Consider the following 16,365-nt stretch of genomic DNA (forward strand, 5'->3'; position numbering starts at 1 on the left):
CAATCAATTTAGATAAGCTATTAATGTAGTGTTTAATAGAGCCATTAAAATGTGAATTATCTTGAAGTGATTGTATTTCTTTTCCAGTGTTTTCCTAATATAGTTTCAGTACAAGGACAAGAGATGTTTCTGAAAGTAATTATGGTCTTCAGTAATATACACTTTGATTGTAAAAAAAGAATACAATAAAGATGCATGGCATATGTCCTTCTAGGATAATTCCACATGAGAACAGGCCCAGATTTATTTTGATCTTCAGTTAGTACGAGAAAGTAGATTTAATGATTATGTACAGTGTTCCCATTTACAGAGTAGAGAACTGGCAATTCTCAGAGGAATGAGTAGTTCATGCAGTGTCAGCATCAGATACAGAAAATGGAACAGAAAAAAGTAAAGTTAGAAAGACAAAGAATCATAGAGGAGAGCAATAAATGTTATCCTAAACTTGCTACATATCCTACAGGAAACCAAGGGTAGTTAATAGTATAATGATATTAACAGCACTGTGCTTCAAAGTAGAGTACACCAGCAAGTTGGTAGGGGTGATCAGTTGAAATGGTGAATTAAGGATGGACATATATTTAGTAATTTATTAGGAAAGGCTATGTAAGTCATAGTTGAGCACAGAGGAGAATGAGGAGCAAGATATCATCGGAAAATCTTAATATATGATGACACTAATATTAACACGGTAACTAACATTTATTGAATTTATTGGTGCTTTCAAATTGTGATGCTGGATAAGACTGTTGAGACTCCCTTGGACTGCAAGGAGATTAAACCATTCAATCCTAAAGGAAATCAATCCTGAATATTCATTGGATGGACTGATATTCAAGCTGAAGCTCCACTACTTTGACTGCCTGATATGAAGAGTTGACTCATTGGAAAAGACCCTGATACTGGAAAAGATGGAAGGCAAAGGAGAAGAGGGTGGCAGAGGATGAGATATATAGATGACATCACTGACTCAATGGACATGAACTTGAGCAAACTCTGGGAGATAGTAGAGGACAGGGAAGCCTGGTGACCTGCAGTCCATGAAGTATCAGAGAGTCAGACATGACATAACAATTGCACAACAGCACTATGTGCCAAGCCCTGGACTAAGCACTATGCACTATTATCACTAAGCCATAATTATGAGTCGAAATGTTACCTATATCTTTCCAGTGAGGAAATGGAGATTCCAAGAGGTTTAACAGCTTGTACAACCTCTCATAAGTAGTGATGAGTGAAGGCAGGATTTGAATCCATAATTTCTGACTCTAAACCTGCATTATGAACAACTACAAATTAGACAATTTATTATTCTGAAGAGGAAAAGTGAAAGATGACAAAGTTTTGAAGACGAGTCTCTGGAAGGAGAGTTGTGCCATTAGTAGAAATTGGGACATTAATCAAAATATTTCTTATCGGTGAGTCTTGGCCTTCAGAGAACTGACTTTAGTCTAACCAACTTTACCTTATATGTAAAAAATGTACCCAGGCAGGAGGCTTGCTGAGACCACAGAGAGGCAGATAAAAACAACCTTTCATCTATGCCAGCATTCAAAAATTTGGTGTGCTTTATTTTCATGCCTGCCAAGAAGGAAATGATAGGATTCCAATTTTTAGATGGTGAAAGGGGCTCACAAAGGTTAGGCAACTTACTCAAAGTTATCTGGCTAATAACTGATGAAGACAAATTTCTTTTCTGCTTTGCCCTCTCACCAGAGTCCAGTTCCATTTCAGAATACTCAAGTTCAGACCACTTATAAACCTAATAATTTAATTCTCAAGCATATCTAACTTCCAGAAGAATCTTTGATGGCCATCTCTTCGAAAATAGAAGCTTGCTCACTCTAGGAGTGTTAAACTGCAGTTCTTTCATGATAATTACATTAAATGATGATAAATGTCTAAATATGTCCTTCTCACTAGGCAGCTATTTTCAAACTCTATATTCTTAGTGGACATGACTTCCCATCTACAGTTCACTCAGTAGACTCTCAAGTGTCTATTATGAATTCTGGCATCTCCACAGACTGTCCTCAGTCTTATCCTCTGCAACCTCTCTGCTGATCACTGCTTCCTTCCACAAACTCTCCTTGACTTTCAAAAACACTGTACTTCATTATTTTCTACTCCTTAACCTTGCTCCTGTACTCCTTATTCTCCACTCTTACCTATGTTTCTGCTACTCATTTAACATAATCCTTCTCCTAAAGCCTGTTTTGTTTTTCCTATTTCTCTCCTCTTTCATGATGGGACATGAGTTTCCTCCCCCATCATCCAAGAAAGAAATCTCCAAATTTTCTCTATTGGCCAAGTCTCTACTCTGTATTTCAAGATGTGGCTCCATGGAAGTCTCTCTCAAAATCATTTTCCTTTCCTGGTTTCCTGTCTCAATTAACAGGACCACTTTCCTCCTGGGATGTAGTCTAGAAATGTTAAAGCTGACTTATATGTGCCTTTCTCTATGACCCCCTCTAGCTAATGAGTTGCCAAATCCTTTCATCTACCTCCCCAATATTATTCATATGATAAGACACTGATAGTAACAAGGATACTATCAAGTACCCCCACCAATACCACCATTCTTGGCGTATATTTTCAATTAGAACTATATGAAGCATTTTCTGCAAATTATCATTTAACCCTCTAAGTGGCACCATAGAGAAGATACCTGAAGTGAAGAAACTGAGACGATTCAGAGAACACTTGCTCTTGATCACACAATAGGGAAGACATTGTGATTCAAACTCAGATATGATTAACTCCAGCTCTGAAGCCCTCTGCTTCCCTGCCTCATCTTTCCACTTTCTAAGTTTGCCTCTCATTACTTTTTCTTTGAACCAATGCAGGAGCCACTCTTCCTTTAACTGTGGATCTCCCTCCTAACTTTTCTTTGCAACATATTCATCTTCCTAGAAACAATGTTAATCACAATGCATTTTTATTGGAAAACTGTCCTAGAGATAAAAACTGTCCTAGAGTCCTTGAATAAACAACAAGCTGTTTGTATAGGCAAGACTTCCTGGACTGGGTGCCTATAATGGACTCTTAGCAACTCAATTTCTCACTCAACAGACATTGATGCAGTTTTTCTTATGTGCCAGAACTAACTTTTTTACATTTATTAACACAATTAATCTACAAAACATCCATGAGAAAGATAATTTTTCCTCTATTCTACAGATCTAATAATTGAGCACAAAAAAGTCACATCAATTGTCCTAGATCACAAAGCTAATACTTGGTGCCACTGGGCATCAAACTCCTGCAGTCTAACTCCAAAAGTCTCCCTGAAGCCATGCAGCCCCTTTGTTGTGTGACTTACTGATTTTAGAGGTTGGCAAGCACATTTTTCTCAGACAGACTTTCTGTATGTTTAAATTTTCTTTATTTATTTTTGACTGTGCTAGGTCTTTGCTGCTGTGTAGGCTTTTCTCTAGTTGCAGAGAGCAAGTCCTTGTTGCAGTGTGCGGGCTTCTTGTTGTGGTGGCCTCTCCTGTTGAGGAACATGGGCTCTAGGGCACATGGGTCAGTAGTTGTGGTGCATGAGCTCAGTAGTTGTGGCTCCCAGGCTCTAGGGCACAGGCTAAATAGTCAACAGTCATGGTGTACCAGCTTAGTTGCTCCACAGCATGTGGGATCTTCCCAGACCAGGGATGGAACCTATGTCTCCTGCATTAGCAAGCAGATTCTTTACCATTGAGCCACCAGGGAAGATAAACTTTAGATTCTTGGAAATATCCATCTTTATATCATTTTTCCCTACTTACAGCAAAGGTCATACTATAGTATCTAATTCAGGGCCTTAGTAATAGTAATATAAGCAATGAAATAGTAATGTGAGATCATTCATTTAACAACTGTTGAACAGCAGTAGCTGTCAAAAACATTAGAGATACATAGACTGTTTATCTGCTTAAGCTAACTGCAAGTTAATGTGTGGGTAAGGCAATGATAATAACGTAAAATTTACAATAAAAGAAGGTAATATGATAGAGATGGGGAGAGTGGTGAAATTTATATATTAATAGATGAGACAAAGTCACATTTTATGCTGCAAACTGAAGTATAAGAAAACATCTCTTGATCAATGATCAGATAAGTACCTTCTAGTCAGAAGAAGGAGTGGGCAAAGGTTTCATGAAGAGTAAGTCTGATATTTTGTCATGCTTTAGAAATTGATGGAGTATCAACATGCTAGATTTTAATGGATGAAGGAGAGGATGGTACAATGAGAAGCAGAATCTCTAGGTATGCAAGGTTAGATCATGTAAGGCCTCATAAGTCATGATAAGGAGTATTAAATTTATCCCAAATTCAGCAGAAAGCCACTGGAGAATTTAAACAGGAGAGCAAAATGACCTTATTTACATTTTTGAAAAATTACTTTGTTGGCCATGTGCAGAGCAGATTATTGTGCTCAAAGATAGAAGCCAGGAGACTAATAAAAAAGCTGTTTGAATGGTCTAGATAAGGGGTCAGCAAGCCTTTGTTGTAGTGGGCCGGAAGATAATGACTACTCAGTTCTGCCATTGTAGCAGATAATACATTCATAGACAATATATAATAAATGAGCCTGGCTGGACTGGAATAAAACTTTATTTACAGACATGGAAATTTGAATCTCATGTAACTTTTAACTATCATCAAATATTCTTTAAAAATTTTTTCAGTCATTAAAAAATGGTAAGAATGTTTCTGTTTTTTTTAAGTAGGTAATCTATATGTGAGATGGCTTAAATAGATTCATAGAGATAAAAGTATATTTACTGATATGAGACTCAAAAGGGATGAATTAGGCTACAAAAGAGGGGAGAGAATATTAAAATCTTTATTTGGGGTATATTACATTCTCAACTTTAAAAAATAAAAGTGCTCCTGAAATTTATTTTCTTCCTTCTTAAAATTTTGTAATGCTCAAAAACTAAATTTCTCATAAGACAATGTATTTCATTTGAATATTAGCACTTCAATTTATTAGGAAAATTATCTTTGTTTTAGTTGGAAATCCATTGCTCTAATATTATGCCTTTTGATTCTAACTCTTCCTTCTAAGATCACATATAATTATGGGCATCTCTTTCAGTGAGAGTGTAGAAAAAGTCTGAAGACATCTGTTTTCTTTCTTTCTTATATATCTCCAGGATGAACATAACCAGCCTTCATTTTAAGACCTAGTTAGAATATCTGTCAACCTGGTAGGCCATTCCAACTTTATTTTAATATCCTCCTTAAAACTGAACTTAACATGTCCCATTGTCTTAACTGTCAACAAGATTATATAACTTCTCACTTACCTTCTGTTCAAGGGTAATTAGAACTGTCAAACAATAAGACTAATACAAATTGATCCATGTCACCATCTATATAATTTGATTTTATTTAAATCAGGACCAGAGACATAGAGCATTAAGGAGTTAATTATCATTCAGTCTGCAGAACTCTTTCTTCACTTTTCTAAGTCACCTCCATAGAGTCTTAGAGTACAGCTGGAATTACTTACAGCAAGGGCCAAATTACTATAAACACAAACTTCAAGTCAAAATACTACCAACGACAACCATCGAGCAAGTTCAAACCATAAATCTCCTCTCTGCCTATAGAAGAGTCAGAGATTATTTACCCTGTTGGATAAAGCATTACTTCATCCAAATGAATCAAACATGAGAGGCATCAAAATTTTTTTTTTGTCTCCTTCATACTTTTCTTTTTTTGTCACATATTTTATGGTTGGGGCTCCTGCTTTCTATCTTTTATTGCTTTATATAGGAAAATATGTTCTGAGGATAATGGCAAAATATAGATGAGCTTCTCTTTACAAACTTTATTCCAGAGAGAGTATTTTAAAATAAAAACCTAGAAATAAGCAAGTAAAGCTGTTTGTCTGGATGAATTGTATAAAGTCCTGTTGAGCAGTGCCTAATCGCCCTTCCCTGGAAGACAGAGCACTCTTAGGAAACTTCTACTATGATATTGTCTCTGGCACCATTATTGACTTAGCATGCATCATGACAAGCGATTATGATTTGATTTTCCCTAAGAATGGCTGCCTTTATATTTGACCTCCACAAACCAATTTTCTCCAAGAGCCCAGTTCCACTAACAAAGAGTGTGGTGATCATATAAACAATATCATAGATTCATACTTGGATAAATGGCATTAAGCATAAAAACCACTGTAAAATTATACACATACACACACACATACACACACACATACAAGTTGTTTTCTTCCTATTGCAAACACTGAAGGTGTAAAACTTTGAAGAAGAGAATATAATCTTTCCATTGTGGAGCTCCAAATCAACCATGACTTGGTAGAAAAACAGAAATCACTAGGAATTTCAGAGGAAGATACTGTAATGTACAGCATCAGTTTCATAGATTGCAGAAGATCTGAGAAGTCAAAGAGGAGACAGGAAGTCCAATTATAAGGTACAACAAAAATCAGGTACAATATCTGGGCTAGGAAGAATTCTGGGAAGAGGTGGTTACCACAAGCATGTGAAAGGATTTAGAATCACAACTCTGTAGAGACTATGGGGCAAGAGTTATGATCTCTAAGAAAGGATTACATAGCAGGGGGTCCTTTGACTCATATTACTGAAAGTTCTCCAAATGTGGCTTTATCCTAGCTGAAACAATGTGATCTGGTCCTGGTTTCGTCTTGTATATCCCAACTCTTCTTTTTCAGTTTTGATGTTATTCCTAGGGCAGCTCTACCCTATGGTTTGACAAATAGGGGCTAGAAGTTGTATGCTCCCTTGTCCTTATCAAATGGGAAAAAGAGAATTCTTGATTTTTCCAGTTACTGAAAAAAATGGGAACTTCATTCCAATATGGGTAGTTTATGACAGGTGCCCAGTTTTGTACCAAGTACTGTAGCAAATGAGATGATTAAAATGAGTGCCTTGGGCCCATCTAGGGCTACCTCAGGGGCTTGAGATAGGTCAATTCCCACACAAAATGCTGGCCTGTCATGTAGTGGATCATGAGTGAAAGGGAACCAGGGCATCATAAGTGATGCCTAAATTATAACTTCTTTGTGAATTCAACTGTGAAACTGAAGCCAAAATTAACTTTTCCCCTATAATACTTAAATTATTCCAGATTGAGAATTAAGAAAACTATTACTGGAGTAATAAATGAACTAATAATTCACCTAATCATCAAATCATTATGAATATGTTTAATGTTGTAAAAATAGATTATGGGGACATTTGAGAAATTAACAGAATTTTCATAATGTAACAACCTTTAAAGCTCAACTTTGAGGCACTCAATGCCATTTTACCAAATTAACAATTATTATAATCAGTTCAGTTCAGTCGCTCAGTCGTGTCTGACTCTTTGCAACCCCATGAATCACAGCATGCCAGGCCTCCCTGTCCATCACCAACTCCTGGAGTTCACCCAAACTCATGTCCATCGAGTCGGTGATGCCATCCAGCCATCTCATCCTCTATTGTCCCCTTTTCCTCCTGCCCGCAATCCCTCCCAGCATCAGAGTCTTTTCCAATTATTATCACATTACTCACTATTTATTGGAAAACTGCTATGAACTAAGCAGTTTACTAAGTACTGAGTACTATAAACTAAGTACTAAGAACTATTATAGGCACCCTTCTTGCATTAACATATTTAATTTTTCAAGAAGTGAATAAGGTACTTTTGTTATTTACATTTTACAAATGAGAAAACTGCCCCAGAGAGGATCTGTAGTAGCCCAACATTACCCAATGAAAAGCTACAAGAGCTGGAAATCAAGTATAAATGTTTTAACACCACAGGAACTTGATATCTATGTTAAATAATTATGGAAAATGGAGGAAAATATAGGTAACATTACACTGATCCTATCTTGTGATAAAACTGTCACCAGTCCCAATTTTAGTCAAATATTTGAAATAATTTTTCCTTGATTGGAAATTTCTTCATATTTATTATATTGTATGGCTTCTCATCTTAAAATGTTGCATTAGAATTTGGTGACTCTCATTTTCCCAGAGAATAAAGTCTAAAGTCACCACCCTGGCATTTTTAATGTCCATAATCTGGTCCCAGTCCACCTGTTCACCTTTAAGACCCATCACTCCCAATCACACATCCTGTATTTCAACAGTGCTTTCTGACAAATGTACCTTTCGCCATGCTCTTTTATAGATCTTTCAGTCAAATTCCAACTCCTCCAAAAAACTTCCTTAATTCCCTGTTCTGAATATATATATATTTTTTAAGTTCCAAAAATATATACCCAGAACTCTGTTATAGTACATTTTACAGGACAGTTTTTATCATTATTGAATATTCATGGCATTCTCTGAAATGCAGGCTCCTAAGTGGCCAAGACCATAACTTACTCAATCGTGTATTCCTAGAGCTGTCAACACAGAGCCTATTAACATGCCCAATAGTTTAAATGGAATTAGGGAAATAATCAAAATGCTAAAAGGTATTTTACCCAGTAGTTTTAAATGTCTGTATCTCAAATCAAGGGAAGAAGTATGAAAACTTATGAGTAATCCTGTTATTAGAAGTACCTGCTTTTATAAAAGTAATCAATACATAATAGATTAAAAAGAAAGAGTATATATTATATAAAATTTTGTTTTGTACTTTGCAAATTTCAATTACCATTATCAATAATTTTAAATGTTTGATGAATATTTTTATCACTTTTTCCTTCCTTAAATTCAGAAGCATGATGTCTTTAAGGAATTCTGCCTTTTCATGTGCTTGTTTCTTACTTTCTGAATAATTTCTCCTAATAAATTTTATGTTATGATTTTTCCTTTATAATTTTGTAAAATATGAGTCATGACTTCCTCAGATTCTTATACTTACTTTGCATTGCAAAATAAGAAGAATCAACTTGTCTTTACCTGACAGTTTTTCACTTATCAATAATTTTCCATAATAAAATTTAATTAATTAAAATTATTATTTAATTTCTGTATAACAGGACTATACCAAAGCTCTTTAGAAAGTTTAATATTATATTGCTTAAATAATTAGCATCTAAGCACAAGTTTTCCATTAGATAACATGCAAAACAGAGGAATAAGTTATCAAGAGACCAGGATAGAGCCTGGCTGAATTTTGATTGGAGACTGTAGAAGAACAGAGAAGTTCTAGATTAGTACTTTCCAACAGAACTTTTTATGAGAATAGAAATGCCAATCTGCATTGTCCAATACAGAAGCCACATATGACTTGTATATACTTTTGATGTGTCTAGTGTCAACAAGGAAATGTATTTTTAATGCTATTAAATTAAATTTGAATGGCTATATGTGGCAAGTGAGTCCTATATTGGACAGTGCATTTCTAGAGTATAATGTGTCAAGAATAGGTCCAATAGGGGAATTGGTATTGGGAGGTGCTATGCAGCCATGTGGCAGAAGATACCATGGAGATCTAGAGTTAAAACTGCAGATGCTTAAACAGAGAACAGGGTGGATACCAAACAAAACTTTGCACTATTTTATAACTGTGTTGTGGATTTCCCTTGCTCACCCTCAGAGGTTAAAGAATTGCCAAAGTTGCTTTGTTTTCCCAAGTACTCATTCTACACTTGGCAACTACTTGTTGAAGGAATAGGTAGATAGATAGATAAGGAAATTAAATCACTGATGTAAATACATAAAATAAATTACCCACTAGCAAGAAAATTATCAACAAATGTGAGAGTAGAGAAATTTCACGATCCACACATCCATCTGATTTAACAATGAGAAGATACACAACTGAAATAAAGAGTACAACTAAAGTAAAAAATGCTTCTAAGTTTCAGCAAGTAGTCATTACTCATCTGTGTATGCTGCAGCAAACTGGCATTAATGGTTTTGGATTTATTTTCCATTCTTCTTTTGCTTTTGCAGCTATAAATGAAGGTATTAGCTTAATAATCTGTATGTAATGGTTTTTAAGCGATAGTTACCAAAGTCATTGTCGACAAGGTAATTTCCACATCAGGGAGAAAAGTTACCATTATATCTCTGTTCTATTAAGAGAAAGCATCTTAGGACAAGGTAAATGTCAATTACTCATTACTACAGTATTCCCACTAGTTCAATGGGAATAATAAAAAATGCCACCAATTATCATTTTGTTGATACTCTTCATAATGAGAGCCTGTTAAGCTAACGAGGAGACAGGTGTTCATCATTTAAGGGACTCCCAAGAAGATCACACACTTATTCGTTAATTACATTTCTCAGATATTTTTCATCTATGGATTCCATAAAAAATTGGTTTCACTAGCATCTGCATGACTAATGAGAAAGATAAACAAATAGATTATTAAATTAGGGTTGGTATTTTACAAAAAACATTTTTAAAGAAACTCAATTAGATCAAGACAATCTTTTGCATTTAAAAGTCATAATTATAAGGGTACAAGTATATTTCAGGTTTACAAAAGTATGCTGACAAATTTTTAGGACCTACCAACTTCAAATTAAATTTTACCAAATATATACTAAATGTAGGTCACTATTCAGGTGAAGTAAATAGAAATAAAGTAAGTGTATTAGTTTGCTAGGGATTCTGAAATAAAATATCATAGACTAGTTGCTTAAACAGCAAATATTTATAATTTCACAGCTCTGGAGCCTAGAAGTGCAAAATCAAGGTGTCAATATATGGTTGGATTTTCTTAAGTTTCTCTTCTTGCCTATGTTTATCTGTGTCCTAATACCCTCTTTTTAAGGACACCAGTTGATATTGGATTAGGTCCATTCTCATGTCCTCATTTTAATTACTTCTTGAATAACCCTATGTTCAAACACCAAAGATTACTGCATTCATTTTTTAAAACTTAATGTTATTGTTATAAGCACACTTAACATGAGATCTACCCTCTTCATAAAATTAAAATATTCTATTGTTATAGAAATGGTGTTGTACAGCAGATACCTAGACAACTAGATCTTATTTGTCTTGAGTAACTGAGACTTATGCCCCTTGATCAGCAACTCCCCATTTCACCATCCTCCCCATTTCAACTCCCCAATTCACCATCCTCCCAGTGCCTCACAGCCAGTATTCTACCTTCTGATTCTATGAAACTGACTGTTTTAGCTACTTCATATATGTATATGCAATACTCGCCCTTCTATGACAGGCTTATTTCACTTAGCATAATGGCTTCAAAGTCATGTTGTCACATATTGCAAGATTTCCTCCTTTTTCAAGGCTTAATAATATTCCACTGTATATAAGCTACATTTTCTTTATCCACTAATCCAAAGGATCCTTAGTCTGTTTCTATAATATGGCTATTACAAATAATGTTGCAATGAACACTGGAGTGTCAACATTTCTTTGAGATCCTTATTTCAATTATTTTGGATAAATTCTTAGAGGTAGGATTGCTGGATTATATGATAGTTCTCTTTTTATTTTTGAAGCACTTCTACACTGCATGTTTTATAGTGGCTATACCATTTTGCATTCCCACTGATAATGTACGAGCGCTTCAACTTCTCTACATTCTTGCCAGCACTATTGTCTTTGTCATTTCAATAGCAGGCATCCTAACAGATGGGATGTGATATCTCACTGTAGTTTTGATTTACATTTCCCTGAATATTAGTGATGTTAATTGTTTTTTTTATATGCCTATTGGTCATTTATATATCTTCTTTGGAGAAATGTCTGTTCAATCTTTAGATCATTTTTTTTTCCACTTTTGATTCATAGAAATTCTCTACATTTGGAAAAAAAAACCTTGTTTTTGTTGGTTTACCAGTTTAATTAGAAGCTCTACTGTTTTTATTTTATCCTTAGTTGATGGAAGAAAATAACATTCTCAAACTATTTACATGAATGAATTCAAAGATGTGAATAAAATTGCCTAGAAAAATGACATTCAGAAAATAGTTTTTTAAATGATTATGACAGAATTTTTGTAATTAGTGTTCATTGACTAATATTCATTCTTTATGCTTTTTTCCCAACTTTGAGAAATAATTAACATATATAACATTTTGAAAGTTTAAGAGAACCACACATTGACTTGATAGACTTACATCAACTCAATTCTCCAAAAAAATTATATTAGTGCCTGTTTCTACAAACTGAAAGAAATCCAAGGTGAAAAACAAAAATAGCACTCAACACTTGTTTAGCAGTGAGTCATTATAGAGGCAGCACCCATCCAGGCAGCGAGTGGCACCACCAAGCTCCTTCCCTGGTAACTAGACTCTGTATCTCAGCATCAAGCAACCATAGCTTTGAACTGTATGTGTGAACATCTGTAGTTTAGCTCCAATTATTTTGTGCACCCAATATCAAGAGGTATTCTAAGATTATTACTTCAATGGTAGGTCATTGCTCTCTTGATTTCCTCTCCCATCACTCCCTCTTCTCTCCTTACAGGGCAAGTGTAGGAGCAAGCTTATTACTGGGTTAATAATAGACAACTGTGGCTTTCGGAAATGCCTTTCACAGGCAAACCACCAGTTTCAGCTGGCTCACTTCCAGGAAACATAGAGTTAAGCCCTATTTGAACATAGAAAATTCAGTTTTATTTCTATATATTAATAGTAAACGATGTGAAAAGGAAATTAAATAGAATAATCCCATTTAAAATAGCACCAAAAAGAAAACATACTTAGAAATAAACTAAGATAAAGACTTGGATACTGAAAACTAAAAAATTAATAAAAGATATTAAAGAAGACCAAAAATAAAAACCAGAAAGACATTTCATGTTCATGGATTGGAGGACCTCATAGTGTTAAGATATCCAAACTGCTCAAAAATATCCATGAATTCAATCCAATCCACAGCCAAGTTCCAATGGAATTTTTTAGAAATAGAAAAGCAGTATTAAAATTCGCATGGAGCTGCAAAAGACCGAAAGTAAACAAATCAGTCTTGAGAAAGAACAAAGCTAGATGCATCACATATTTTTACTTCAAAATTAATTACAAAGCAAAACTAAATAAAAGTATGAACTGGCAATAAGACAGGGATATAGACTAATACACCAATAAAACAGAAAAAAGAGCCCAGAAATTATTCCATAGATATATGGTCACTGATTTTCAACAAGAATGTCAATAACACACAATAGGGAAAGAACAGTCTTTTCAACAATTCAGGTTGAAAAAACTGAATATTTGCATGCAGAAGAATGAAATTGGAACTTGATCTTATACGATAAACAAAAATTGACTCAAAATAAATTAAAACCTTAAATATTAAACATGAAATTTAAAACTAATAAACAAAAACAGGGGAAAGCTTCATAACTTTGGTCTTCAGTTAAGTTCAGTTGCTCAGTCATGTGCTACTCTTTGCAACCCCATGGACTGAAGCACGCCAGACCTCCTTGTCTATCACCAACTCCCAGAGTTTACCCAAACTCATGTCCATTGAGTTGGTGACGCCATCCAAACATCTCATCCACTGTCATCTCCTTCTTTTCCTGCCTTCAATCTTTCCCAGCATCAGGGTCTTTTCAAGGAAGTCAGCTCTTTGCATCAGGTGGCCAAAGTATTGGAGTTTCAGCTTCAACATATGTCCTTCCAATAAACACTCAGGACTGATCTCCTTTAGGATGGGCTAGTTGGATCTCCTTGCTTTCCAAGGGAATCTCAAAAATCTTCCCCAACACCACAGTTCAAAAGCATGAACTCTTTGGCACTCAGTTTCTTTGTAGTCCAACACTCACATCCACACATGACCACTGGAAAAACAATTGCCTTGACTGGACTGACCTTTGTTAGCAAAGTAATGTGTCTACTTTGTAAAATGCTGTCTAGGTTGGTCATAACTTTCCTGCCAAGAAGTGTCTTTTATTTTTATTTTTTTTTATTTTTTTAGTAAGTGTCTTTTAATTTCATGGCTGCAGTCACTATCTGCAGTGATTTTGCAGTCCAAAACAAATAAAGTCGCCACTGTTTCCCCATCTATTTGCCATGAAGTAATGGGACCAGATGCCATGATCTTCATTTTCTGAATGTTGAGCTTTAAGCCAACTTTTTCACTCTCCTCTTTCATGAGGTTCATTGCATATCTGAATTTATTGATATTTCTCCCAGCAATCTTGATTCCAGCTTGTGTTTCTTCCAGCCCAGCATTTCTCATGATGTACTCCTCATATAAGGTAAATAAGCAAGGTAACAATATACAACCTCGACATACTCCTTTCCCTATTTGGAACCAGTCTGTTGCTCTATGTCCAGTTCTAACTGCTGCTTCCTGACCTGCATACATATTTCTCAAAAGGCAGGTCAGGTGGTCAGGTATTCCCATCTCTTTCAGAATATTCCACAGTTTAATGTGATCCACACAGTCAAAGGCTTTGGCATAATCAATAAAGCAGAAATAGATGTTTTTCTGGAAATCTCTTGTTTTTTGATGATCCAGCAGATATTGGCAATTTGATCTCTGGTTCCTCTGCCTTTTCTAAAACCAGCTTGAACATCTGGAAGTTCATGGCTCATGTATTATTGAAGCCTGGCTTAGAGAATTTTGAGCGCTACTTTCCTAGCATGTGAGATGAGTGCAACTGTGAGGTAGTTTGAGTATTCGTTGGCATTGCCTTTCTTTGGGATTGGAATGAAAACTGACCTTTTCCAGTCCTGTGGCCACTGCTGTGTTTTCCAAATTTGCTGGCATATTGAGTGAAGCACCTTCACAGCATCATCCTTTAGGATTTGAAATAGCTCAACTGGAATTCCATCACCTCCACTAGCTTTGTTCATAGTGATGCTTTCTAAGGCCCACTTGACTTCACATTCGAGGGTGTCTGGCTCTAGGTGAGTGACCACACCATTGTGGTTATCTGAGTCATGAAGTTCTTTTTGTACAGTTCTCCTGTGTATTCTTGCCACCTCTTCTTAATATCTTCTGCTTCTGTTAGGTCCATAGCTTTTCTGTCCTTTATTGAGCCCATCTTTGCATGAAATGTTCCCTTGGTATCTCTGATTTTCTTGAAGAGATCTATAGTCTTTACCAGTCTATTGTTTTCCTCTATTTCTTTGCACTGGTCACTGTGGAAGGCTTTCTTATCTCTTCTTGCTATTCTTTGGAACTCTGCATTCAAATGGGTATATTTTTCCTTTTCTTATTTACTTTTCATTTCTCTTCTTTTCACAGCTATTGATAAGGCCTCCTCAGACAGCCATTTTGCTTTTTTGCATTTTTTCCCCATTGGGGATGGTCTTGATCCCTGTCTCCTGTACAATGTCATGAAACTCTATCCATAGTTCATCAGGCACTCTATCAGATCTAGTCCCTTAAATCTATTTGTCACTTCCACTGTCTAATTGTAAGGGATTTGATTTAGGTCATACCTAAATGGTCTAGTGGTTTTCCCTACTTTCTTCAATTTAATTCTGAACTTGACAATCAAGTGTTCATGATCTGAGCCACAGTTAGCTCCTGGTCTTGTTTTTGCTGAATCTGTAGTGCTTTTCCATCTTTGGCTGCAAAGAGCATAATCAATCTGATTTCGGTATTGACCATCTGGTGATGTCCATGTGTAGAGTCTTCTCTTGTGTTGTTGGAAGAGGGTGTTTGCTATGACCAGTGTGTTCTCTTGGCAAAACTCTGTTAGCCTTTGCCCTCTTCATTTTGTACACCAAGGCCAAATTTGCCTGTTAATTCAAGTGTTTCTTGACTTCCTACTTTTGCATTCCAGTCCCCTATAATGAAAAGGATATCATTATTGGGTGTTAGTTTTGAAAGGTCTTGCTGGTCTTCATAGAACCACTTAACTTCAGCTGCTTCAGCATTATTGGTCAGGGTATAGATTTGGAGTACCATGATATTGAATGTTTTGCCTTGGAAATGAACAGAGATCATTCTCTTGTTTTTCAGATTGCATCCAAGTACTGCATTTCAGACTCTTTTGTTGACTGATATGGCTATGCCATTTCTTCTAATGGATTCTTGCCCACAATGGTAGATATAATGGCCATCTAGTTAAATTCACACACTCCAATCCTTTTAGTTCGCTGATTCCTAAATGTCGATGTTCACTCTTGCTATCTCCTGTTTGACCACTTTCAGTTTGCCTTGATTCGTGGACCTAATATTCCAGGTTCCTATGCAATATTGTTCTTTATAGCATCAGACTTTACTTCCATCACCAGTCACATCCACAACTGGGTATTGTTTTTGCTTCAGCTCCATATTTTCATTCTTTCTGGAGTTATTTCTCCACTGATCTCCAGTAGCATATTCGGCACCTACTGACCTGGGGAGTTCACCTTTCAGTGTCCTATAGTTATGCTTTTCATACTGTTCATGGGGTTCTCGAGGCAAGAATACTGAAATTGTTTGCCATTCCCTTCTCCAGTGGACCACATTTTGTCAAAATTCTCCACTATTACCCATCTGTCTTGGGTGGCC

This window comes from Oryx dammah, unplaced genomic scaffold (assembly GCF_014754425.2).
Source record: "Oryx dammah isolate SB20612 unplaced genomic scaffold, SCBI_Odam_1.1 HiC_scaffold_2, whole genome shotgun sequence".
Taxonomy (NCBI): domain Eukaryota; kingdom Metazoa; phylum Chordata; class Mammalia; order Artiodactyla; family Bovidae; genus Oryx; species Oryx dammah.